Source organism: Schistocerca serialis, chromosome 1 (genome assembly GCF_023864345.2).
Source record: "Schistocerca serialis cubense isolate TAMUIC-IGC-003099 chromosome 1, iqSchSeri2.2, whole genome shotgun sequence".
NCBI classification, from domain to species: domain Eukaryota; kingdom Metazoa; phylum Arthropoda; class Insecta; order Orthoptera; family Acrididae; genus Schistocerca; species Schistocerca serialis.
The window spans coordinates 449,359,656-449,386,690 of record NC_064638.1 but is presented as its reverse complement, the minus strand read 5'-3'; the positions used below and the strand labels follow the sequence as shown (position 1 = coordinate 449,386,690).

The window sequence follows — 27,035 nt, the reverse complement described above, 5'->3', positions numbered from 1 at the left end:
AAATTAAGTCTCTTGGGATTCATACCAAGGAAAATCTTATATGGAGCTCTCATATCACATCCCTAAATTCAAAACTGGCAAAACTGAGCTATGTGGTAAGAATTCTTTGTAAAAATTATAGTGAAGAAACAGTTAGGGCTGTGTTCTTTGCTTGTGTATATTCGATACTGAAGTATGGTATCATTTTCTGTCTTTAAAGATCTACAGATCTTAACCCTTCCCTGCATTTATATACTGGAAGTAGTGATGCACGTAAACACAAAGTACACTGAGAAAAGAAAACCGTTTTCCTCAAAACAAAAAGTGTCCATGATTACAGTACAAGGTCAGATAGTGACATACATATTAGTCATTGTAACACCACATTATGCCAAAAAGGTGTATATCATGTAGGAACAAATCTATACAACAGATAATCAAGACATATAAAATCTCTTCCTGACCTACAGATCTTTCAAAAGTCTGTAACAGCCTGCCTTCTGAGAAACTGCTACTATTCAATCTTAAGGTTTCTTATGAAAGGATAAAGGGAATTTGTATATTTAATTGTAGAAATAAATTATAAACATTGTAATCTTACCCTCCCTCACAAAATTTGTTGATTGTCACTCTTTTCAAAATAACTAATTCTTTTAATAAGGTTTGCAAGTAGTAAGATGTACAAATAACTTTTTTACTTATCTTCTTTTCTCATAGTTGGCTCCAGTTTGTCACTGGGTCAACAGAAGCGTCCGATCTTACCCGTCGGCTTTGACCCGTGACGTAAGCGTGTTGTGGTGTGTGACGTCATTACGGCGCGGAGTTTGATTTGCGATTGTGGCGTGTTTGTAGATGTCTTGTTTTTGTTTGTCGTGCTCTCTGGTGGTGTGTTCATGGTTTTCGTTTGTTTCGTTTGTTTCGTGTGGTGGGGTCAGTTTTCTGTTGCTCAGGTGTTGGATTTGAAGTGGAATTTCTATTAGTGAGTTAATGGTCAATTTAATGCTCATTGCTGTACGTCGGGTGAGTTTGTTATTGAGTGTATTTGGTTGTGGTTTTTTGTTCAGGAATGGATATGAAAGACCGCCTTAACAGTGTTCGGTTGAGGGCGATGATGGGGGAGACAGCTTTAGAGCTGATTAAATTTCTTCAGCTATTTGGCTTAATTGCCGAGGTCGTGAAGTGCGGTGTGTGCCGTGAACCTATGAAATTGGTTAAAGTTCCGGACTCTCGGACCAGGGACGGATACATGTGGTGTTGCCGGAAAGATGGCGTATGGCGTTCTGTAAGGCGTGGTACCTGGTTCGAGAAGTCTAGATTGGCCATGCGTGAGATTGTGCTTATTACGTATTATTTTTGTTATAGTTGCGGGCAGAGTTTTTGCGCGTTTGAGACTGGTGTGAGTGAGAGGACTGTTTTAGACTGGTATTCCTTTTGTCGTGAGGTGTGTTCCGAATTTATTAAGTACAGGGGTAAGTTGGGTGGGCATGGGGTGCTTGTGGAGGTGGATGAGTCGCAGTTTGGTAAAAGGAAGTATGGGAGGGGGAAGTCTGTGGCTGGTCTTTGGGTGTGGGGGGCTGTTGTTCAGGGGGGTGGGGGTACTGAATGTGTTTTTAGGGTTGTGGAGGGGAGGTCGAAGCCTGAATTAGTGGGGTTAATTGAGGAGTATGTAGAGCCGGGGTCCACAGTAGTTTCAGATGCGTTTTCTTCATATAGGGGGTTGGGTGAGAGGGGATTTAATCATTTAGTAGTGAACCACAGTCTAGAGTTTAAGAATTATGATACTGGGGCTTGCACTAACACAATTGAGGGGATGTGGGGAGCGGTTAAGTCAGTTCTTGGGAGGGGGAAGAGGCGCTCTTCCAACCTTCAGTCTCATTTAGATGAGTACTGTTGGCGGAAGAGTGTCCCAGAGGGCTATTGCATTCTTCGGGTTTTTTTAAGGGCTGTGGGTAAAATGCATAGACCGAAAGTGGTTAGTTAGGGTGGGCTGGGTAGGTGGGTGGGTGGTTTATTTTGTTGTATAGTGTTTGTGTGTTGTATTTTGGAGTTGTGGGGGAGGGGGTTGACGTTTGGGTGGGTTGGGTTTTTATTTTAGTTCAGTATTTTTTCGTTGGTGTGTGTGTGTGTGTTTTTGTATGTGTGTGTGTGTGTGTGTGTGTGTGTGTGTGTGTGTGTGTGTGCGTGCGTGCGTGTGTGCATTTGTGTGTGATTGTGGTGGCCAATCTAGTTTGTGGAGCTGGAACTTTTTTGAGGTAAGTTCCGTTTTTTTTTTTTGGTTATTTATGTATGTTTTGTGTATTGGGTATAGGTTGGAAACATCCGATCTCACGCGTCGGCTTTGACCCGTGACGTAAGGGACCTACACATTGATCTGTAGCGTAGCCCTGAATACGAGGTTAGGTTGGGAGTTTTTTTTTGGAATGCGGCCGCGGCAGCGGCCGCCTATGATTCGAAAATATTGATTTGACACTAATGAACATGTATACGTAATATGAAGCAATTTGATGAACATATTGATCTGTAGCGTAGCCCACTTGAGGTTAGGTTGGGAGTTTTTTTTTTGGAATGCGGCCGCGGCAGCGGCCGCCTATGATTCGAAAATATTGATTTGACACTAATGAACATGTATACGTAATATGAAGCAATTTGATGAACATATTGATCTGTAGCGTAGCCCACTTGAGGTTAGGTTGGGAGTTTTTTTTTGGAATGCGGCCGCGGCAGCGGCCGCCTATGATTCGAAAATATTGATTTGACACTAATGAAGCCTGTGGGGGGATGGGGGGGCACTGCAGACTCCTCCCACCGCATAACGACACATGATGATCAAATTTTGAAAAAAAATGAAAAATTTTTTCCGTACCTGCTAAACTGCATAAGTGCCGATGTATGTAGGTGTAAGGGAAGCTTTCGTTTCTTAGTTTTCTATTGGGGGATGTGATCGGTAGGTTCTGTTGAGCTATATAGGTTAAGGGAAGTGTCCGATTATGGATAGGAATGTGTTTTTTGGTATTTGGTCAGTTTTGTGATGTTGATTTATTTCGTTGTTTTGCGTGGTTTTGAATGGCGGTCGGTGGCTACATTTCTGTATATTTAGTTTCTCCGCACCCAAAAACCCCTAATTTCCCACGCTTGTCCCGTTACAGTCATTAGGCTTTTTGTGAAACTTGTGTATTTCAGTGTTTACAATACGTATGCGATGTTTTTATATCCGCCATATTGGAATTGTTTATAGTCGTTTCCGCGGTATTTGTGACGTCATGGGTCAAAGCCGATGGGTAAGATCGGACGCTTCTGTATTTCCTTGTCACTTGTAGGGGTTGATTCTCAAGGCTAAAATTTTTGACATTGTAGGTTCCAAATGACACGATAACTACTGAAGAGCTGTCTGTTTTTATCCTGATTTTTATTTTTTCACATTTTTCAATATTATACCGTCTTTACAATCTCCACTTTTAAATCAGAAATTACATTCTTAAAAACATGTCCAACCATATCAGATGCATGCCAACTACTAACTCAATCTATGTTACTAACAATATTCCAAAGAGTTTACAAACTTCTTTGACAAAAGAAGAATCTTCACCAAGTTATATCATTATTTTATAAATGAGTCCAGAAATAAATTTAATAATTAGCATCAGATCATGCAATTAATAATACGAATTTTCAGTGTGCAGATTTTTTTGATTTCAGATGTTTCTAAAAGAAGAGCAATTTTAACTGTACATATAGAGTTAGTACACGTTCATTGTAACAAATTAATTTCTTTTTATACATTTTAGCCCAAAATATAATACATCATGAACAAAATCATAAGAAATTCCTTTAGAAAACAGCTGTGGTAGTATTAACTTGTACAAGATTTGAAAATATTTTTGGTATTAATTACTTCTGTTGAATGAAGTTAATTTTAAAAGAGGGTGTCCCTTTAGAATACGTCCTGACAAAATGTGGAAACAATGTGTTTATGATATATTGTGAGAGACTATAAGGTTTACCAAAAAGTGTACAAAATGATGTCAAAAGATAGAATACATGTGTATAGAAGTATCTGATACATAACATTTTACAGAAAACTTAAGAAAAATATCTCCTATAGATGTCATAATCTATACATATATGAGGACATGGCATTCAGATTTTCAGATCTGTGGAACATTCTGTCACAAAACAATTGATACAACGTCAAAACTACAACATTGCAATACTAAACTATATAAATAAATACAGAGACAATGTAAATTACTAAAATTACAAACAGAAACTTCAGATCCATAAAATCATAACTTAAAAATCTTCAAAGGAGAAGAGAAAAAAATTCAGAGCCTAAATGTACAATGAGTGAGTCAACTCGAAAAACTCACAGTGCCGTGCACAGATCAGAAGAATATATTCAACCATGAGTAGGAATATTGTACAAAATCAATCAGCCACATAAACCAGATTATTTAAGGATATGTTGACTCATGAAAGGACAAAATAATGAAAAAATATTAGGATCTAAGCTTACAGTTGGGAATTGTCCCATGACTTCAAACCACACCGGTTACAAACCAGCAGAAAATGTTTCAACACAACAAAATGAGTAAAGTTTATAATCATAAATACACGTAAACAGAGTCATAATTAGCTTTGAATGATGACATAATTCAGTAGCTTGAGAACCAAAATCAGTGTATGAAAGGAGACATGTATAAATCTTGTTATATTGTCTATACTAGGAAATGTCTTTCACACTATTTGCTAATTGACCCTACAGACTAACCTACATACATAGAGACCTAGAAGATTCATTTACAATTGATAAAAAATACCTACTGATTTAAAGTTGCATAATGCATTGGATAGTCAATCACCCTACTTGGGGAAAAAAAAAATTGCATTTATGCTGTATAACACTGTCTTTAGCAGTCTTGGCTAACAGTTCACAAACATCAGTCACAACACAGATCCAATCAACAGGTACTTGAGTACAGTACCCAGCACCCACGACCTCTTCTAAGTTTACTGGTGCAGCAGGGTACAGCCATACAGCAGTTTGGGGGAGTAGATCTGCCAACACCTCTAAGTTTCCTCCCTGCAGTTCTCATCACATGCTCCAGCAGATTGGTAATTTCCTGTCTAGCATATGCATCAAATCCTGAAAATATTGTTTTGTGTACTGAATATGTGGTCAATACCTTCTTCACATCACTTGGCATATGCTCTCCCTATTTACATTCCAAAAGCAATTATGAAAGATTTACATCAGATAAGACTAAAAACTGTTCACACATGAAACGTTAATAATCAGAGTTAAATGTAAAGACAAAATGAACTAACAAGGCAATACACAGATATACTTAGATATGATTCCTAATATTTGCACTACACATTATGAACATTGTCCCATTTCAAAATTGTAAAAGGATCTACTCATTTAGTCTCAGGGTATATAAGTATCAAACTTGAAAACACAAATCTATTACAAAACATAATTATATAGTGTATCATAGATTTAAACTCAGCCAATAGATAAGACAGACCTTTAGAAATCACTTCATTTTACATAATAAACAAAACAAAATTATATAGTCTTTATAAATCTACAAAGATAGTGTATATTTTCTTCTGGACTAGGAGTCATTATGCATCCATGTTCATAGGTCTTGTTCTCTTTGACATTTCAATACTTGCTTTGCTTACCAGTAGCTCATATTACTTTTGCATGTACAATGGACGTCTCCACAGAATTCTTCCTATACTTGATCTTGTCTCTAAATCGTTCTGATATGCCACAAATTGGGCTACCTTTATTTCAGTCAAACTGTTCCCTTCCCACTAAACAATCTTAGTCTTAATGTAAGGACATCCAAAATCTGACTCATCATCTCTGTTATTAGACACTTCATGTAAAAGACCACTTTTTATTTCATCAAATTCTACATCCGCACTGCAGGGTTTTATCAATTTTACTGGTATCGTAGTTTTACTTTGGTTGCAATGAATGGATCCCATAGCACAACTAACATCACTTATTACAGAGGGAACACAAAATATATCACTGTCAAAATTATACTTCCTACTTAGATCTTCTTTCACTTCATCCCACCAATTTGGATACAAGTTTTGACTAACCATAGCTAACTTATTCCAGAATGCAGATTTATGTATGTTATCATCAATCTGGTACCAAAAAAACTTCAAAAAGTTTTCACCTTTATTCTCTAGGCTTACAGATAACTCACCTTTACTCTTTGGATCATTACTCTGCATGACATTAACGAAAAACTGCTTCGACTGGACTAGTATTTCATGACTCTCACTTACATCATCACATACCTCACTTACCTTACCTGTATTGTCAACATCATTCACAAATAACTCTGAAACTTCATTATTCTTAAATTCCACAAATACCTGATACTAAAATTAATGCAATGAGGAAATGAACTAATAAGGCAATAAGCAGATATACTAAGATATGATTCCTAATATTTGCAATACAAATTATGAACATTGTCCCATTTCAAAATTGTAAAAGGATCTACTCATTTAGTCTCAAGGTATATATGTATCAAACTTGAAAACACAAATCTATTACAAAACATAATTATACAGTGTATCATAGATTTAAACTCAGTCAATAGATAAGACAGACCTTTAGAAATCACTTCATTTTACACAATAAACAACGTTCCATTATCATCATCATTATCATCATCATCATCATATTCTTCCAAAATTGCTTTACCAACAACATCATTAACAACGCAAGTCTCATCTCCATCAAAGTCATTCACCTCACCTACATTCATCTGCAATAAACTACCAGTCTCAGACTTACCAACTTCAATTATTTCATAGCTTTCATTCACATCTACATCAAAAATCACCTGATTTACATACTTCAATAACCCTGTTTACTGACCAAGAGAAAAAAAATCTTTAGTACATACTACGTCAAAATTCACACTAATCTCAGTTTCTGGTTTGTGATTAGTACCTACATTATAATTAAACATAATACCTCAAAACTTTTGATCAAAACATAAATGAGAAATCTGATATTCCTCCTGTTCAACTTAAGATTCCTGTGCCATATTATTAGTACTGTTGTTATTGTCTAATAGTAAGTGTAAATTAGAGGTCCTGTGCTTGTTGTGTTTCCTCACCCCAAAACTGTGGACCTTCATTGAGGCAGACTGCCATATCCTGAGTAGTTATCTCTATGATTGTTTCTTCTATTAAACTGTTTTCTGGATTATTTCTATTCTGCTGATGTTCAAAATTTCTGTCTCTGTCAATATTTTGACCCTGATAGAAGTTGCCAATATCTCTGTTTCTGCAACTATTCCCATTATGATTTCTGTCATTTCGATTATTATTGTACATACTTCTTTCCTATACCATTCAGCCTGTCAACATATTGTAAAAATTGTTCAAGACAATCATCATTTCCATGTATTAAATCCCATTGCAACCTTTCTGGTAATCTCCTGTTAAGTGCATCAGTCAGTGTCATTTCATCAAATGGTTTGTCGAGGTGTGTTAATTTCTTATGTTAGTTCTTATGAAACTCTTTCAGAGTACCATCCCTTTCCTATAATGAGGACCATTCAAAAATTAATTTTTAATTCTCCCCTGTTCAGCTTCTGATCAAATTTTCCAAAACATTGATATGTTTCACACTGGCTTAAATTTGAATTTACCCAAAACAGAGCATTCCTTCAAGACATCTTTTAACAAATTTAATTTTTTGAGGTTCACTCATGTCTGGCACAAAATTATCTATACAGTGGTGCAGAAAAGCCACTGGATGCAAATTATCTGATGGAAAGCTTTTGATAAGAATGCTGGATGATGCAATACCATTGTTTGCATACAGATTTTTGTGAATAAAATTTTCCTGAAACACTGAATTTTTTTTATCTGAAACATTTAGATTATGGCTGCATATTGTTTTCACATTTAAAATTTTTTGAAGTTCTGTTCCATTTCTTCCGCTACAGCCTTCTGTTCAACTCTGATATCATTAACACTTCATCTGTTTTGCAGATTTGACAATGAACTCATTTTCTAAGATATTACCTTTTTCATTCACACTTTTCATCCCTCTGACAACCCATTATTTAGTTCTGAAACCTGATTACAAAGTGATCTATTTGGTATTGTACCCTATCCATTTTACTATTGTTTTCAGTTTTTAGGTCATTTCATTGTCCTTGTAGTGAAGTAAATTTTTCAATTAACTGATCATTAACTGCACTAAATTTACTATTATTATCTGTCTTCATTTCCTCTAGTTTTGTCAAAATTAACTGAAGAACATCAGTTTGTACTATATCTTTGCTGACTACACTTTCACTCGGCTGAAACATCTCCTGGCTAGGTCCTACAGCTTTCACTTCTACATCACTGCTACCATCATCTCTTTTCATTTTGTTAACAATCACATGAGTCTACAAAAAATTAATTTCATAAATAATTTGCACTTATCTTTCTTTTTTGATGTCCCTATAGTAGTTGTAAAGTACTCTTTCATTCGATCTGGTCCGTCATTGTTGGTTGTATCTCATCACTGTTGATACGATTTTGTTGGTTGGCTCTTGGTCTTGTTTCTTCACAAGATCAGAAATTCATTCATATACACACATCAAAAAAAGTTTTGCATCACTCCAGTTCCCAGAACTCCTGAGGATAGATGTTGACTGTGGGCATTGTATCACAGACACAGTCCCTTTGACCATTCAGAGATGTAAGCAACCATGCATGAGCAGTGCCTGTTAGATGGAGGGGATCCAACAACCGATCAGTTCCAGTCATTCCACCAGGAAGGAGGCACAGGACTCATGTTGTCTGTCATTCAATCATGCCTAGATAGTCAATAGCTTGGTTTGATCGTGTCCACATTGTTACTGTGTGCCAGGAAGGGCCCTCAACAAGGGGAGTTTCCAGGCATCTGGGAGTGAACCAAATTGATGTTCAGACATGGAGGAGGTACAGAGAGACAGAAACTGTCAATGACATGCCTTGCTCAAGCCACCCAAGGGCTACTACTGCAGTGGATGACCGCTACCTATGGATTATGGCTTGGAGAAACCCTGACAGCAGGCCACCATGTTGAATAATGCTTTTGGTGCAACCACAGGACATCATGTTATGACTCACACTGTTCACAATAGGCTGCATGATGTGCAACTTCACTCCTGACGACCATGGCGTGATCCATCTTTGCAACCCCAACACCATGCAACATGGTACAGATGGACTCAACAACATGCCGAATGGACTGCTCAGGATTGGCATCACGTGCTCTTCACTGATGAGTGTCACATGTGCCTTCAACCAGACAATCATCAGAGATGTGTTTGAAGGCAACCCAGTCTGGCTGAACACCTTAGACACACTGTCCAGTGAGTGCAGCAAGGTGGAGGTTCACTGCTGTTTTGTGGTGGCATTATGTGGGGTCAACGTACACCTCTGGTGGTCATGGAAGGTGCCGTAATGGCTGTGTGATGCATGAATGCCATCCTCTGACCAATAGTGCAACAATATTGGCAGCATATTGGCGAGGCATTCATCTTCATGGACAACAAATCGCACTCCCATCGTGCACATCTTGTGAAAGACTTCATTCAGGATAATGACATCGCTCAACTAGAGTGGCCAGCATTTTCTCCATGCATGAACCCTATCAAACATGTCTAGGATGGATTCAAAAGGCCTGTTTATGGATGATGTGACCCACCAACCACTCAGAGGGATCTAAGCTGAACCCCGCCATTGAGGAGTGGGACAATCTGAACCAACAGTGCCTTGATGAACTTGTGCATAGTATGCCACACCAAATCCAGGCATGCATCAGTGCAAGACAACATGCTACTAGGTATTAGAGTTACCAGTGTGAACAGCAATCTGGACCACCACCTCTGAAGGTCTCGCTATATGGTGGTACAACATGCATTGTGTGGTTTTCATTATATAGGACATATCAGCAGATAGCAGGACTTTCCACCATTATAAATAAATAATGTCGTGTGACTAGGGCCTCCCGTCGGGTAGACCGTTCACCTGGTGCAAGTCTTTCGACTTGATGCCACTTCGGTGACTTGCACGTCGATGGGGATGAAATGATGATGATTAGGACAACACAACACCCAGTTCCTGAGTGGAAAAAATCTCCGACCCAGGCAGGAATCGAACCCGGGCCCTTAGGATTGACATAGTGTCACGCTGACCACTTTTGTTTTTATTTTTTTTTATTTTTTTGTTTTATTAAATGTAGTGGACTGGTGGGGGCTCGGGGGGCAATGTGGGCAGCGGTCAAAACCTGAGGCCTGGCCATGGTGTCCCCCTCACCACCACCGAGCCTGTGGTGCTTAGGGAAATGGGAGACACAGGAATCAACAGTAGTGGAAGGGGTTGTTATTTATTTATTTGCATGTGTTTTTGTAAGATTCACTAATATCATGAAATTATGGGAACATGTCAGCGAAAGAGAAAAGAAATATAAATTCTGGTTAAAGAAAAAGAAAGGAAAAAGGAAAAGCAAAAAGAAATAAAATCCGCGCAATCTGCAACGTGCTCTCCCATTCGCGGAGATCAGAAGTAGAATAGATCATAGGCGGTTGAAACTCAGACACCGCCGGGGGAGGAGGGGAGGGTGCCCTCTGAGCCAGGCACCCCCCCCAGCTCAGTGGAGGTCTAACAAAGACCGCTCGAAGATAGTTAACAAATAATGTTCGGTAATGCGTTGTGTTTTCGAGAGCTGCATGGGCTGTTTGTAAATAGGTCCAGAAGTCGATGAAGGATTTAGGGCCCTCATGAAAGAGATAAGCGACCGCCCACCCTTTGACCCATGTAATAGCATGACATTTGGTGGCGGGAAAATGTCGGTCCTCCGGGTATAGAAACATTTGAGGTTCGATTGTGTCTGGTGGCACCCGGAGAAAGCAGGCAATGAGTTGCTGCACGAAGCGCCATACATCTTGCAATGAGGCAGATGTCATACGGTGTTCATCAGTGTCCTGTTGCTGGCAAAGGAGACAAAGAGGGGATTCTGACAAGCCAATGTTGTGCAGGCACTGCTTCATGGCAAATTTCCTGTTGACTATGTGATACCACAGTGCTGGACGTTCGTAGGGAGGAAGAGCTGGTGGACGGTAGTCCATACTATAGGCCACTGGATGGAGGGATCTTGTGACAGCCAGAGCGAGAGCACCAGCAGCAGCGAGTACTGTTTGTATAAAGCGTTTATTTTGCATTTTGTTTACGACCTTCCACTAAGGAAGGGATTCTATTTGTGTTTATCTGCTCTGCATAGTAACTAACAGTTCTTGATAAAACTTAACGTAGTTTTCGTGTTAGATTTCTTAGTGTTTTCTTGATCGTTTAGAACAGAAAGCGCCCTAAAACCGTCTTTTGTTTGTTTCGCGGCCGTTAGCCACTAGTCACTTGAATCAGCAGTTGTCTTGTGACAGCCAGAGCGAGAGCACCAGCAGCAGCGAGTACTGTTTGTATAAAGCGTTTATTTTGCATTTTGTTTACGACCTTCCACTAAGGAAGGGATTCTATTTGTGTTTATCTGCTCTGCATAGTAACTAACAGTTCTTGATAAAACTTTACGTAGTTTTCGTGTTAGATTTCTTAGTGTTTTCTTGATCGTTTAGAACAGAAAGCGCCCTAAAACCGTCTTTTGTTTGTTTCGCGGCCGTTAGCCACTAGTCACTTGAATCAGCAGTTGTCTTGTGACAGCCAGAGCGAGAGCACCAGCAGCAGCGAGTACTGTTTGTATAAGGCGTTTATTTTGCATTTTGTTTACGACCTTCCACTAAGGAAGGGATTCTATTTGTGTTTATCTGCTCTGCATAGTAACTAACAGTTCTTGATAAAACTTTACGTAGTTTTCGTGTTAGATTTCTTAGTGTTTTCTTGATCATTTAGAACAGAAAGCGCCCTAAAACCGTCTTTTGTTTGTTTCGCGGCCGTTAGCCACTAGTCACTTGAATCAGCAGTTGTCTTGTGACAGCCAGAGCGAGAGCACCAGCAGCAGCGAGTACTGTTTGTATAAAGCGTTTTTGTACTTATTTGCTGCGCTTAGCTTTTAAATAGTTTTTCTGGGAAAACCTAGCGTAGTTTTCGCGTCTCGTATTTCAGTGAGTGTTTCTTGATTATCAGAGTAGCTCATCAGAAGATTATCTTGGGAATTTGTCACCGTATAGAGTAGGGTAAACATAGTCATGTGTAGGGACTGTGGTTGTTGTGAGCGGACGCAAGGAGAATTGGCCACTCTTCGGGGGCAGGTGGAGGCTTTGTCTGTTAGGCTCATCGAGCTCGAGGCGCAGGCGTCGGCTCGTAGTGGCGTTGGGGCAACTGTGGTGAGACCTATGCCTACTTCGGTGGCCTTGGAATCACATGGAACCCCTGATGTCGCTGCGTCTTCCGGCAGTGAGCATCTTACCGGTCAGCCATCACTCCAGGGTGAATGGCGGACAGTGGTGGGCTCGCGCGTGCCTGGCCGAAAGGCGAAGGTGGGATCTGGCCGCGTGGCAGCTGCCTTACCCCTTTCCAACAGGTATGGGGTGCTTCCTAGTGGTGATGACATCGTTTCCGAGCCACCACAGGATGCCTCGCCTGTTGGGCCAGTGGCCGATTCTCCGGCAAGGTCCCGACAGTCACAGAGGGCGGGCCTATTAGTTATAGGGAGCTCCAACGTTAGGCGGGTTATGGAGCCCCTTAGGAAAATAGCGGGTAGGTCGGGGAAGAATGCCAGTGTGCACTCGGTGTGCTTGCCGGGGGGTCTCGTCCGTAATGTGGAGGAGGCCCTTCCGGCAGCTATTGAACGCACTGGGTGTGACCGGCTGCAGATAGTAGCACATGTCGGAACGAATGACGCCTGCCGCTTGGGTTCTGAGGCCATCCTTGGTTCCTTCCGGCGGCTGGCTGATTTGGTGAAGACAACCAGCATCGCACGCGGAGTGCAAGCTGAGCTTAATATCTGCAGCATAGTGCCCAGAGTCGATCGCGGTCCTCTGGTTTGGAGCCGTGTGGAGGGTCTAAACCAGAGGCTCAGACGACTCTGCGACTATAATGGTTGCAAATTCATCGACCTCCGTTATTGGGTGGAGAACTGTAGGGCCCCCCTAGACAGGTCAGGCGTGCACTACACACCGGAAGCAGCTACTAGGGTAGCAGAGTACGTGTGGCGTGCACACGGGGGTTTTTTAGGTTAGAGGGACCCCCCCTTGGGCGAAACGATAAAATACCTGACGGCTTACCAGAGAGGACATTATCATCGTTGATAAAGAACGTCCGTCCTCAGAGACCAAAAACAGGAAAAGTTAACGTAATATTGGTAAACTGCAGGAGTATCCAGGGCAAGGTTCCTGAATTAGTATCTCTTATTGAAGGAAATAGTGCGCATATAGTATTAGGAACGGAAAGTTGGTTAAAACCGGAAGTGAACAGTAACGAAATCCTAGACACAGAATGGAATATATACCGCAAGGATAGGATAAACGCCAATGGTGGAGGAGTAATTATAGCAGTAAAGAATTCAATAATATCCAGTGAAGTTAGTAGCGAATGCGAATGTGAAATAATCTGGGTTAAGTTAAGTATCAAAGGTGGGTCAGACATGATAGTCGGATGCTTCTATAGACCACCTGCATCAGCAACCGTAGTAGTTGAGCGCCTCAGAGAGAACCTGCAGAACGTCGTGAAGAAGTTTCGTGATCATACTATTGTAATAGGGGGAGACTTCAATCTACCAGGTATAGAATGGGATAGTCACACAATCAGAACTGGAGCCAGGGACAGAGACTCCTGTGACATTATCCTGACTGCCTTGTCCGAGAATTACTTCGAGCAGATAGTTAGAGAACCAACTCGTGAAGCTAACGTTTTAGACCTCATAGCAACAAATAGACCGGAACTTTTCGACTCCGTGAATGTAGAAGAGGGTATCAGTGATCATAAGTCAGTGGTTGCATCAATGACTACAAGTGTAATAAGAAATGCCAAGAAAGGAAGGAAAATATATTTGCTTAACAAGAGTGATAGGGCACAAATCGCAGAATATCTGAGTGACCACCATCAAACGTTCATTTCTGAGGAAGAGGATGTGGAACAAAAATGGAAAAAATTCAGAAACATCGTCCAGTACGCCTCAGATAAGTTCGTACCGACCAAGGTCGAAAGCGAGGGGAAAGATCCACCGTGGTATAACAATCATGTACGAAAGGTACTACGGAAACAAAGAAAGCTTCATCATAGGTTTAAGAGTAGTCGAATCATAGCTGATAAGGAAAAGCTGAACGAAGCGAAAAAGAGCGTAAAGAGAGCAATTAGAGAAGCATTCAACGAATTCGAACATAAAACATTGGCAAACAATCTAAACAAGAACCCTAAAAAGTTTTGGTCATATGTAAAATCGGTAAGCGGATCTAAATCCCCTATTCAGTCACTCGTTGACCACGATGGCACCGAAACAGAGGACGACCAAAGAAAGGCAGAAATACTGAATTCAGTGTTCCGAAACTGTTTCACTGCGGAAAATCGTAACGCGGTCCCCGACTTCAGCCGTCGCACGGACGCCAAAATGGAAAATATTGAAATAAACGATATCGGAATTGAAAAACCACTGCTATCACTTAGTAGCGGAAAAGCATCCGGACCAGATGAGATACCCTTAAGATTCTACAGTGATTATGCTAAAGAACTTGCCCCCTTTCTATCAGCAATTTATCGTAGATCGCTGGAAGAACGTAAAGTACCTAGCGACTGGAAGAAAGCGCAGGTCGTTCCCATTTTCAAGAAGGGTCATAAATCAGATGCGAATAATTATAGGCCTATTTCGCTTACGTCAATCTGTTGTAGAATAATGGAACATGTTTTGTGTTCTCGTATTATGACGTTCTTAGATAATACAAATCTCCTTCATCATAACCAACATGGATTCCGCAAACAGAGATCATGTGAAACTCAGCTCGCCCTATTTGCCCAAGAAATTCACAGTGCCGTAGACACTGGCGAGCAGATTGATGCCGTATTCCTGGACTTCAGGAAGGCATTTGATACGGTTCCGCACTTACGTTTAGTGAAAAAAATACGAGCTTACGGAATATCGGACCAGGTTTGTGATTGGATTCAGGATTTCCTAGAAGAAAGAACACAACATGTCATTCTTAACGGTTCAAAATCTGCAGATGTAGAGGTAATTTCGGGAGTACCGCAGGGAAGCGTGATAGGACCTTTATTGTTTACAATATACATAAATGACTTAGTTGACAACATCGGTAGCTCCGTGAGGCTATTTGCAGATGACACGGTTGTCTACAAGAAAGTAGCAACATCAGAAGACTCGTACGTACTCCAGGAGGACCTGCAGAGGATTAATGCATGGTGCGACAGCTGGCAGCTTTCCCTAAACGTAGATAAATGTAATATAATGTGCATACATAGGGGCAGAAATCCATTCCAGTACGATTATGCCATAGGTGGTAAATCATTGGAAGCGGTAACGACCGTAAAATACTTAGGAGTTACTATCCGGAGCGATCTGAAGTGGAATGATCACATAAAACAAATAGTGGGAAAAGCAGGCGCCAGGTTGAGATTCATAGGAAGAATTCTAAGAAAATGTGACTCATCGACGAAAGAAGTAGCTTACAAAACGCTTGTTCGTCCGATTCTTGAGTATTGCTCATCAGTATGGGACCCTTACCAGGTTGGATTAATAGAAGAGATAGACATGATCCAGCGAAAAGCAGCGCGATTCGTCATGGGGACATTTAGTCAGCGCGAAAGCGTTACGGAGATGCTGAACAAGCTCCAGTGGCGGACACTTCAAGAAAGGCGTTACGCAATACGGAGAGGTTTATTATCGAAATTACGAGAGAGCACATTCCGGGAAGAGATGGGCAACGTATTACTACCGCCCACATATATCTCGCGTAATGATCACAACGAAAAGATCCGAGAAATTAGAGCAAATACGGAGACTTACAAGCAGTCGTTCTTCCCACGCACAATTCGTGAATGGAACAGGGAAGGGGGGATCAGATAGTGGTACAATAAGTACCCTCCGCCACACACCGTAAGGTGGCTCGCGGAGTATAGATGTAGATGTAGATGTAGATCACATTCCGGGGAACACAGCGCAGCAGCAGGCTGTAAAAATCCTTAGTCCTAGGTGGGCGTGTATCTGGGAGACTGGTATGTATGTAACTGTAGTCGACGAAAAAGGTCGAAATATGGGACGTATAAGGCACAATATGGCTGACAGACACCGGTGATGAGTTGGAAGCAGGTAGGAGGACCTCAAGCAAGCTGCGTGTTAGAGATGTACCCTGGCCCATCCACTGTTTTCTCATGGTACTCATGTACAAGGCTGCAGCTCGCATACAGACATTGACGAGCCTGACGCCACCATACCGTGAGGGCAGGGTAAGTGTCTCATAACGGACTTTAAACATTGAACCAGCCGTGAGATAATAGCCAAAAGCCGCCTGAAGGTTGTGCCCAATTGCAGTTGGCAGAGGGAGAACTTGCGCGATGTGAACCAATTTTGATGTCACATAAAGATTAATAAACTCAACCCGTTGAAGTGTGTCCTGGCGGCGCAAGAGGTTCTGGTGGATGTCGTTGCGGATGACGTGTAACAGGCGACGGAAATTCGTTGCTGCTGTGCGTGTGACCGCGGGGGTAAAGGTAATGCCCAGGTACCGGAAAGTCCGCACAAGCAGCAGGGGTGCCACTTCACCCTACTGGAGGCCTCGTCCAATGTACATTGTCGAAGATTTGGCAACATTCATGGCAGTGCCAGCGGTAGCCCCATAACGGGTAATCAAGTAGAAGACTTCCCGAATCTCAGAGCTGGAGCGAATGAGGAGGAGGAGGTCATCAGCATATGCCCGACAGCGAAAAGTGTGTTGGCGTAGGGTGAGGCCAGATTGCTTGGTCGTCAAGCCACCGATAAGGGGCTCAGGGGCAATGGTATACAGGAGGGTACAGAGGGGGCACCCCTGCTGTATCGAACAGCAGATAGCTACCAGCCCTGCTAAACGTCCATTGACTTGGACACGTGAACTGGCACTGTTGTAAAGACGCCGGATGACGTCGAGAAACGGAGGGGGGATGCCCATTCGGGCTGCCATTGAAAACAGGAAACGATGACGCACTTTATTGAAGACGCTGTCGAAGTCTATAGTGACGACCGCTGCCCGGAGTCTGCAGGCTGCCGCTATCGCAATTAAGTCGCGGCATTCCCCTGTGGCAGTCTGTATGTAAACCTGTCCACCAGGCGTTGTTTGCACTGGCGAGAGGATACGAGGGAGTGTAGTTCGGAGCCGCATTGCCAGTAAGCACACGAAAATCTTGTTATCGGCATTGAGTAGGGTGAGCGGTCTGTAACTCGTGACCATCGAACCTCGGGCTGGTTTGTGGACTGGTATAATGATGGCCTCACCAAAGGCAGGTGGGATTGCTTGGTCAGATGTCACCAGTTCTTGATACATAGTCATCCACCGTGGTGCCATGAGGTCCCGAAAGGTACGGTAAAACTCAATCGGTAAGCCGTCAATGCCGGGCAATCTGTTGACTGCACCCTTGGCGACTGCGTTGTTGACTTCGTCTAGCGTGACCGCCACTGTCAAAGCATCCGCCTCCGTGTGGGGGAGGGTGCGTGTGACGTGATGCAAAATGGAGTTGTCTGCTGCAGTTTCAGTGTCTTCATCACTATAACTACGACGGTAGTGCTCGACGAATGCGTGGACGATGTCATTCTGAGTGGTCACTTGCGTTCCATGAGGCGTGGTCAGAGTGCTGATGATCTGCCGACGACGCCTTCGTTTGTCGGCCACTATATCATGCATGGATGGAATTTCTAAATCCGTGTGATCGTGGCGCCGCGTCCATATCACGACCCCTTGCAGTTTCCGGCGTTCCAGCGCAATTATCTTCGCCTTAGTTCTTTGCCATTCCAACTGGTTGTCCGGGGTTGGTGGTTGAGCATCCAGATCTCGGAGAATCGCGTAATAGAAGTCAACAGTGGTGCGATGCCAGTCGGCCATGTCCTTCCCATATCTCATCAGTGTCCTCCAGACCGCCGGCTTGGCGCAGTCCAACCACCATGTCAATGTCGAGTGGTAGCGGGGAAGGTGTCGTTTGCAGGTTGTCTACATGTCAGTGACTTGTTGGCGACACGACATGTCGTGCAAGTGTGAGGTATTGAGTTTCCATGACGCACGGCTGCGCCATACTGATTGCGGCGGAAGGAGGACCGTACAGATGTAAGCGCAATGGTCGGAAAAGGCCAGCGGCCAGCGTTCGGCACCCCGTATCACAGGTCTAAGAGTTTGTGAGACATATATCCTGTCTAGTTGGCTTGCGGAATGACTTGTAAGAAAGGTATGGCCGGAAAGGTTGCCGTGTTGAACTTCCCAGGTATCATGAAGCAGGAGGTCTCGCACCACTATACGTAGCTCCTGGCATATAGTATAGTGGGGAATCTGATCTTTAGGATGCAGAACGCAGTTAAAATCACCTCCTAGTAGGCAATGGTCATAACGCCCTAAAAACAGGGGAGCGATTTCCTCGGAATAAAACTGGGCTCGTTCATGCTGTTGGTCGGTGCCTGAGGGAGCGTAGACATTAATGATGCATGTCCCCATGGCAGTGAGTGCCATGCCCCGAGCTGATGGAAGGAAGGCGACATTGGTCACAGAAATCCCGTGGCGGACGTAGATGGCCACCCCGCGGCCCATAGGATCACTTGTGGAGGTGTAGGCGGTATAGCCATTGATATCCGGGAGACTAGCCAAGTGAACTTCCTGCAGAAGGGCGAAATTGATATCCGAAGCCCAGAACATCTCCTGCATAAGGCGGATTTTCACCCTGGAACGGATGTTGTTGGTGTTGATGGTTGCTATCCGGTAGGCCTGGTGTCTGATTGCTGGAGGCTGGTTGACTCCACTGTCTGCGCAAGGGTGTGTGCATCGCAGTGGAACGTTATCCTGCTGGCCCGCAGGGGAGTATGGGGAGAGTATGATTAGTGGTGCGGCCGTGACGGCACAGGGTCCTGTAACGGCTCCTGCTCCTTGACCTCCTCCTCGTGCCACGCTGTGGAAGTGGAAACTGGGGTATTGTCCATTTTGTCTGCAGAAGATGTTGTAATTGTGCGTGGTGTAGTGTCGCCTGTGATACTTTCATGATTTAGTTCAGCATCAGCACGGGGTGCAGGCACACCGATAGATGTCTCCGCGCTCATTACATCTTCGTCAGCAGTAGCGGGTTCTGAGGCCTCGTGCTGGTTGATGGTTACCTCCTCCTCGGCTTGTAACATCTCCTCTTGGCCGGAAATGGTGCGACGTCTTCGCTTGCGACGTTTTGGGGAACGTTGTTTCCTTGTGCGACCCTCCGTGTTCGACGATGGAAGGGAGTCGCGTCGTTGTGGCAGAAAGGCCGCTGTAGGAACGATGAGCGAGTCGATCTCCATCGTGTTTCAGAGGTCAGGGTCAGCATCTGGTTGCGCCGGCATCTTCGGAGTGGCGTCGATGGCCGGCCGAGGCGGCAGGTCGTCCGAGGCGCTCTCCGTCGGTGTCTGGTCGGGCTCGTTGGTGGCGTTGTTTGTGGTGACCGGGCGATGTTGCAAAGTGGTAGGAGAAGCTAGAGCAGCAGCATAGGTCACCGGTAGCACTGTAGGTTGCGACATGGGTGGTTCTTCGGTAGCTGGAAGTTGCGTAATATGCCGATGTAGGCATTCGGATCTAAGGTGGCCTTATTTGCCGCACCTGGAACAGGTCCGAGGCTGGCCGTCGTATATAATTATTGCACGGCATCCGCCGATCTGTAAGTAGGATGGGACGTGGCTTCGGAGATCTATGGTGACCTGTCGGACCCCGTTTAGGACAGGATACATCCAAAACTGTGTCCATGTCTCCGCAGTGTGGCCATGGACTGTGCCGTATGGGCATAGTGCCGCGACGACTTCCTCAGCAGGAAGTTCGAATGGCAATTCGAAAATGCGTATCGTTCGCATACCTAAGCCTGCATGGTCGACGGTTACCTCCCCCACATTGCCATCAGCATGACATAAGCGGAGCCCCTGTTTGGTCTCACGTAGTATGCGTTCGCACGCCGCGTCGTTAATGATTTTCACATAGACCGTGCTCCTGACAATGGACAAATGTATGCCGATAATATCGGTTGCCTGGATCTTCACTTCCTCTTGCAGAAAACACTCCACCTCGAGTGCTTTGGGTCGGGCATAATCATTGCAGAAAGTAAATTGGAGTGTTGATTTACGGTAACGGTTCGCCATGGATCGTACAAGGTAAGCTGGCACTTAAGCAACGGCCGTCAGAAAGTAAACAAGGCGAGCTCGCACGCCACACGAAGTCAACACGTACGCGTCCGCTCTGTTGCCCTGCCGAAGGCAGACTGACCACTCAGCTACCGGGGCAGACTTTCCACTGTTATAGTGGTGGGAATCAAATCCAACTTACTCAATGAGTTTTGAACAAGAGTATTTAGGAGAAAGTTTCAGCAGACTGTTTGGCTTGGTTTATTTTTTCAGCTGTAACCATGTAGAGGAGAAAGTATTTGAACAATCCAGATATATTTTCTTATATTTGTGGATGTTTTATGATAGCCTCTCTGAGACAGAACATAACCTCATTCGTTAAAAGTGTCTCTTTTGCTTATTTTGTAGTGAAACTGGCAGATTAAGATCAACCTTGGGCCCTTCATAGCATAAAGTGTGTAGCATTTGTGTTGTGGATTTAAGCAACTAGTCAAAGGGAAAATTAAAGTCCATTACTCTTTGAGTTCCAATGGTGTGGCATTGACCAAAGAACCACCTAGATGACTGTTACTTCAGCATTTGCAAAGTAAAAGGCATCAATGCAACAAACATGAGTGGAATGATTTATACTGATTTGGAGTCTGCTAGAAAAGCTATACTACATGGTTCTGGTGTTAATGTACCTTTCTATCCAAAGAAACTTCAGATAATGCATTCTGAATGAAGTAGTATGTCAGATGTTTCTTGTAAACATCCTGATTGGGCAGGTGCACAAGACACATCCCAACATTTTGTACAATTTGAGCCAAGCCATTTGGTCAGAGAGTTGAATCTTTCAACTCCACAACTCCCACTTCAAAGGCTCTAAGAAAAGAACTTACTCACTTCAGGAACATATGTAACATTTTATAAGCACAGTGATCATTTTGCCATAACCACACCATGATCAATAATGCTAGTTTCAATGTGGGCATCATAAAATTCTTCAGGTCTATTTATTGGACATTAGATCTAATATATTTCCATTATGAGTGGGGTTCTGGGCCATATGTTCTAGGCAGTTTTCAGGGAAGCATTTGATAATGTTTCACAGGATGTCTTATTTTATCAATTGATTGTTGGTTGATTAAAGTCTCTACTGAAGATTTCAGTATGACTGGAGAACTTCAGTACAAGTTAACTGAGGTTTTCTATAAAGTTTTCAATAACATCAGGTGGTGAGTCTGGTTGGTGATAGAAGGATCCAGTTACATGTTACACCCACCCTTGATACTAAGTCTTGCCCAAACAGTCTTGCAAACAGCTTCAATTTTTATCTCTATGGATCTGAATTTCCTGTCTACTGCAATAAATACACCATCTCCATGCCTCATTAGTCTATCCTTTTTCCCAAAAATCTCAATGCTATCAACTTAAAGTTTTAACCAGCTTTCTGTACCTAGGATCATGTGAGCATCACTGCTTTTCAGGAGTGCTTCAAACACTGGTAATTTGTTGTGAATGCTTCAGCACTTAACTATTAGTATATTTGTACTCTTGCCAATGGGGAGCACCTTTTGAATCTTACACTAATAGCTCTGGGTCCTCTACAACTGTAATTGCCTAGACTGGATGGAGAGCCATCTAATTTGAAAAACCCTTGTGTGCACCATGCACAGTCAGCTGCCTGGTAGCAGCCTCTGATGTGTAGTGAACAGCTGACCTATAGGAAGATCCTACAATTCTCAACCCTATGATGCAAAGCTTGGTATGTGCTGCCTAGATTGCCACATAACCTTCAAAGTCTATGGTTCAATCCTTCCACTTGACTGAGAAAGGGGGAACAATGGTCACTTCTACAGACAATGCTGCAAATTGTGAGCTTTGTTGAAACTCCATGCACATGGCCGATCTTCTCAATTTTCTCTTGCAGTCACTGTAATGATTCAAGTATGACTTCAGAGTACAGATGACAGGCATTGTTTTTCGTCTAAAATGGGCCACAATCTGAAGTTGGATCCACTCTGTTCACTCAACAGCTGATGCAAAGCTGTTGAATGAGGCTGCTGGGCCCATACTCTGAGTCCACATGGTGTTCGTTCCTGTCCCTTGCTGTCATTTCCCTAAAGAGTACAGTTATTCACTATACATTTGAACTGCTGATGATTAATAGATCAAATCCTCTTGAGTTTGTCTCCTGTTGAGACAGGACAAATCAAGTTCCCCAGCAGGTGAAATGAGTACCAATGACAGAGTTTCAATTTCAGGGAGAGACAGCGCTTCAAACCTATTAGTTAGGGGTCAGCATAACACCCTGAGTTCTCCCTGATCCCTGCTTAGCGTGTACAGGGCACCTATACCTTTCACTGGCTTGCCACTTGTAGTCAAATGGATTAGTAATGGTGGATCCAGGATCCACAGATGAGGAAAGTACTTGAGGTATGTTTGGTACCTGGGAAGCTCTCTCAAGACAGAGATTCACAGCAGCTCCTCAAGGGGCCCACTATTAGCTTTTATTTCCAAATTTGACTGTACTTGTATCTGTAATTTTTTTTTGACTAATCACTATGTTAATGTCTGCAGACGAAAATGTAAATTTACCATAAGACGATGAATTGAAGAGGACTATATAATGGTTCGAATCCACTCAGATAGCAATGAAACTTGAGAGTTGAGATAATCCCTTATTATTCATAGGTAAGTTAACAATCAAAATATACATCTTTGCCATTTATATGGCTTGTGCAGCCATGAGCTAAGGACAGCTGTCCAACCGACAGCCTATTCACCACTGCCAAATCTCTCGCTCGTTGTGGCGAGTGTACCATTAGGTGTCTTTGGAAGGGTGGCCCACAAACCACTATCCCTCATGTACAGATACCTCCAGAGAGGGGAGCACTGTCCAGAGACTCAGGCCAATGTAACAACCAAACATACCAGCTGCCAAAGAAATATTAATTTCTTTCCAGAATAATACAAGTAACACAAGTCCTGCTAAATCACAGAAAATAACACAAGTAAATACACACAACATTGCACCCTTCAACCAGGTATTCTCTCCATAGAGTTTGTAACTGGTATCTGGAAATCACAATCAAATAAACAAATATACATTTAAACATAAAAATAATGAAGTACACAGAGCCTGCTGCAAGGTACGTACATGACAAAAGGAGAAAACACACAAATAAAAAACATGAATACACTGATCACTTTTGTATCACATCATTTGGTGAAGGACAAAGCTTGCAGATTACTCCTCCTGCACAGGCCATGAAGGCCCAAAGGTACCGACTGGCTGTCGTGTCATCCTCAGCCCATGGGCATCACTGGATGCGGATATGGAGGGGCATGTGGTCAGCACACCGCTCTGCCAGCCGTATGTCAGTTTCCAAGACCAGAGCCACTACTTCTCAATCAAGTAGCTCCTCAGTTTGCGTCACAAGGACTGAGTGCACACCGCTTGCCAACAGCACTCGGCAGACCAGATTGTCACCCATCCAAGTGCTAGCCCAGCCCGACAGTGCTTAACTTCGGTGATCTGACGGGAACCAGTGTTACCAATGCGGTACGGCCGTTGGCCTAAGCCATGCAGATTGGTCTCTTGAAAACCCTTGCAGTGTGCGAATAGTGGCCAATTGCACTATTCCATCACACCCAGGGTGGACTTCTTCAATCATGGCCGGCTTCCAACATACGGTTGACAGATCATCTTCTCTTACTATGACCAATGCACCAGGTTGCACATTCTGACTTGAGACAGGCCACTTGGCCCACTGCTGCAGATGATGCAGGTACTCAGATGACCAGCACCACCAAAAGATCTGGAAGCCTTGCTGCAGTAGTTCCCACCTTGTGAGGAAGATGAGGTTGGCTGTACTGAGATCTGGCTGAGGGATGCTTGTCATTACGGTTCCAATCAGGAGATGACATGGAGTGTGGTCTTGGGGATCAGTAGGATCGCAAAACAGTGGCATGAGAGGATGAGAGTTCTACATCTACATGATTACTCTGCTATTCACGATTAAGTGTCTGGTAGAGGGTTCAATGAAACACCTTCAAGCTTCCTCAACTGTTCCATTGTTGAACTATGTGTGGGAAAAATGAGCACTTAAATTTTTTAGTGTGAGCCCTGATTTCTCTTATTTTATCATGATGATCATTTCTCCCTATTTAGGTCAGTGCCAACAGAATGTTTTTGCAATCGGAATAGAAAACTGCTGACAAATTTTATGAGAAGATCCTGTCCCAACGAAAAACGCCTTTGTTTTAATGATTGCCACTCCAATTCATGTATCATGTCTGTGGCACTATCTCCTCTATTTTGTGATAACACAAAACAAACCACCCTTCTTTGAACTTTTTCGATGTCATCCGTCAGTCCCACCTGATGTGGATCCCACACTGCAGAGCAATACTCTAGAATAGGGTAGACAAGTGTGGTGTAAACAGTCACTTTAGTAGATCTGTTGCACCTTCTAAGTGTTCTGCCAATGAATCACTGTCATTGATTTCTCTACCCACAACATTATCTATGTGATTGTTCCAATTTAGGTTACTTATAATTGTAATCCTTAAGTATTTAGTTGAATTTACAGCCTTCAGAAGTGTGTGACTTATTGCATAATCAAAATTTAGCGGATTTCTTTTAGTACTTATGTGAGTAACTTCACACTTTTCTTTATTCAGGGTCAATTGCCATTTTTTGTACCACACAGATAGCTTATGTAAATCATTTTGCAATTTGTTTTGGTCATCCAATGACTTTAAAAGATGGTAAATGACAGCATCATCTGCAAATAATATAAGAGGGCTACTCAGATTGTCTCCAATGTTGTTAATGTAGATCAGGAATAATAGAGGGCCTACAACAGTTCCTTGGGGAACACTGGATATTACTTCTGTTTTACTTGATGACTTTCCATCTATTACTATGAACTGTGACCTTAATGACAGGAAATCATGAATCAAGTGGCCAAACTGAGTTCAAGCAAGCCTCAATCTGGCAGGTCAAGATTGTCAACTAACTCTTTTAATAAGCTTCAAGTGGAGTAAGATGTACATATAACTTTTTTACTCATCTTCTTTTCTCATAGTTGGTTCCAGTACATCACATCTAGGGGTTGATTCTTGAAGCTAAAATTTTTGACAACTTAGGTTCCAAATGACATGATAACTATTGAAGAGTTGTCTGTTTATATCTTGATTTTTATTTTTTCACATTTTTCAATATCACACCATCTTACAATCTCCACTTTTAAATCATAAATTACATTTGTACTGCCAAAATTAAAATCATGTCCAATCACATCATAGGCATGTCCACTACTAACTCATTCTGTGATACTAACAATATTCCAAAGAGTTTACAAACTTCCCTGACAAAAGAAGAATCTTCACCAAGTTATATCATTATTTTATAAATTACTCCAGAAATAAATTTAATAATTAGCATCGGAATGTGCAATTAATAATATGAATTTTAAGTGTGTGCATATTTCATAATTTCAAATGTTTGTAAAGGAAGAGTAATTTTAACTGTACATATAGAGTTAGTACACATTGATTCTAACAAAGTAATTTCTTTTTATACATTTTAGCATGAAATATAATACATTATGTACAAAATCGTAAGAAATTCCCTTAGAAAACAGCTGAGATAATATTAAACTATGCAAGATTGAAAAATAGTTTTGGTATCGATTACTTTTGCTGAATAAAGGTAATGTTAGAGGAGAGCACCTTTAAAATGAATAGTATTTAATAAAATTTGTAATTGTTAACTGTATAGATTCAATTTGTTATAACAATTTAAATGATGTGTGTTTGATGTTTGTAAAATGAATAGATAAAAAGGTTTTCTGTCCAATGTCCTGTGGATGATCTATGTACTGAAAAAGAAGTTTGTATGGACATAAAAATAAACAAAATGTGAGTCTTGCAAAGTGTTTTTCAAAAGTAGGAATATTTTAACATTATTGTAAATATAGGTTTAAAAAACTATTCAACTAATTTTAAAATACAAGAAGTATAATAGTCTAAATAGAGATTGCAGAATTACCACACTAGGAGAGGCTACAATTATCATCTGGAATGATACAACACAAAAGGTGCAGACACCATCCCCTTTTACATGAGGTTCAGATTTAATAACAAACTGCTAAAAAATTTAAAAAGCTCAAATGGAAGTTGCTTTGAAGTGGCTTTGTAAGAGTTTCTTATCAACAAATGTTTTTATAGTATTAAGGAATTCCTTTCAGATCAAAATACGGGTGGAGCTCCTCCATGCCCACACTGGCATGATGATCAACACAAAAGGTCTACTGCTATCTTTGGATATTAGTTAGTTTCCACTAAGAGAGGTCTCACAGGATGTGGGTACTGTGGTGTTTTTCATACTTCTGGTTGTAATTAACCATTAATATGCACTCGTCTGGAGATATATTGGGTCAAAAGTTGAATGAGGGGTAGTAGTTTGATGGGCAGAGGAAAAAAGTGCCAAGTCAAGAGCCAAGGGAAAAAAACCTCTACAACAGATGTAAGAGCAGTAGCACTCTTCTTGCTGCCTGTGACAGGTCATGCAATGCAACGGCTTTGTTAGTAGTGAGTATCATGCAGGTGCATACCTTTGCTGTTGTGGAGCAGTGTTACTCAGTGGCTGCTGCTGGGTACCAGTGTTGGCTTCTTGGTCAGCACCAGCATGCCTGTAACAGTTGATTTCATCATCATTTTGTGTTCGATAGACCATACATCAGATTCACAGTGGACGGTAGTATTTGCAGTTTGTCTG

At 42.3% G+C, this 27,035-nt stretch overlaps 1 pseudogene; it reads right to left on the bottom strand.

Annotated features, from left to right (window-relative positions):
* Positions 1-23,709: 23,709 nt before the first annotated feature.
* On the bottom strand, positions 23,710-23,827 carry LOC126427105 (5S ribosomal RNA; annotated as a pseudogene).
* Between the last annotated feature and the right edge of the window lie 3,208 nt (positions 23,828-27,035).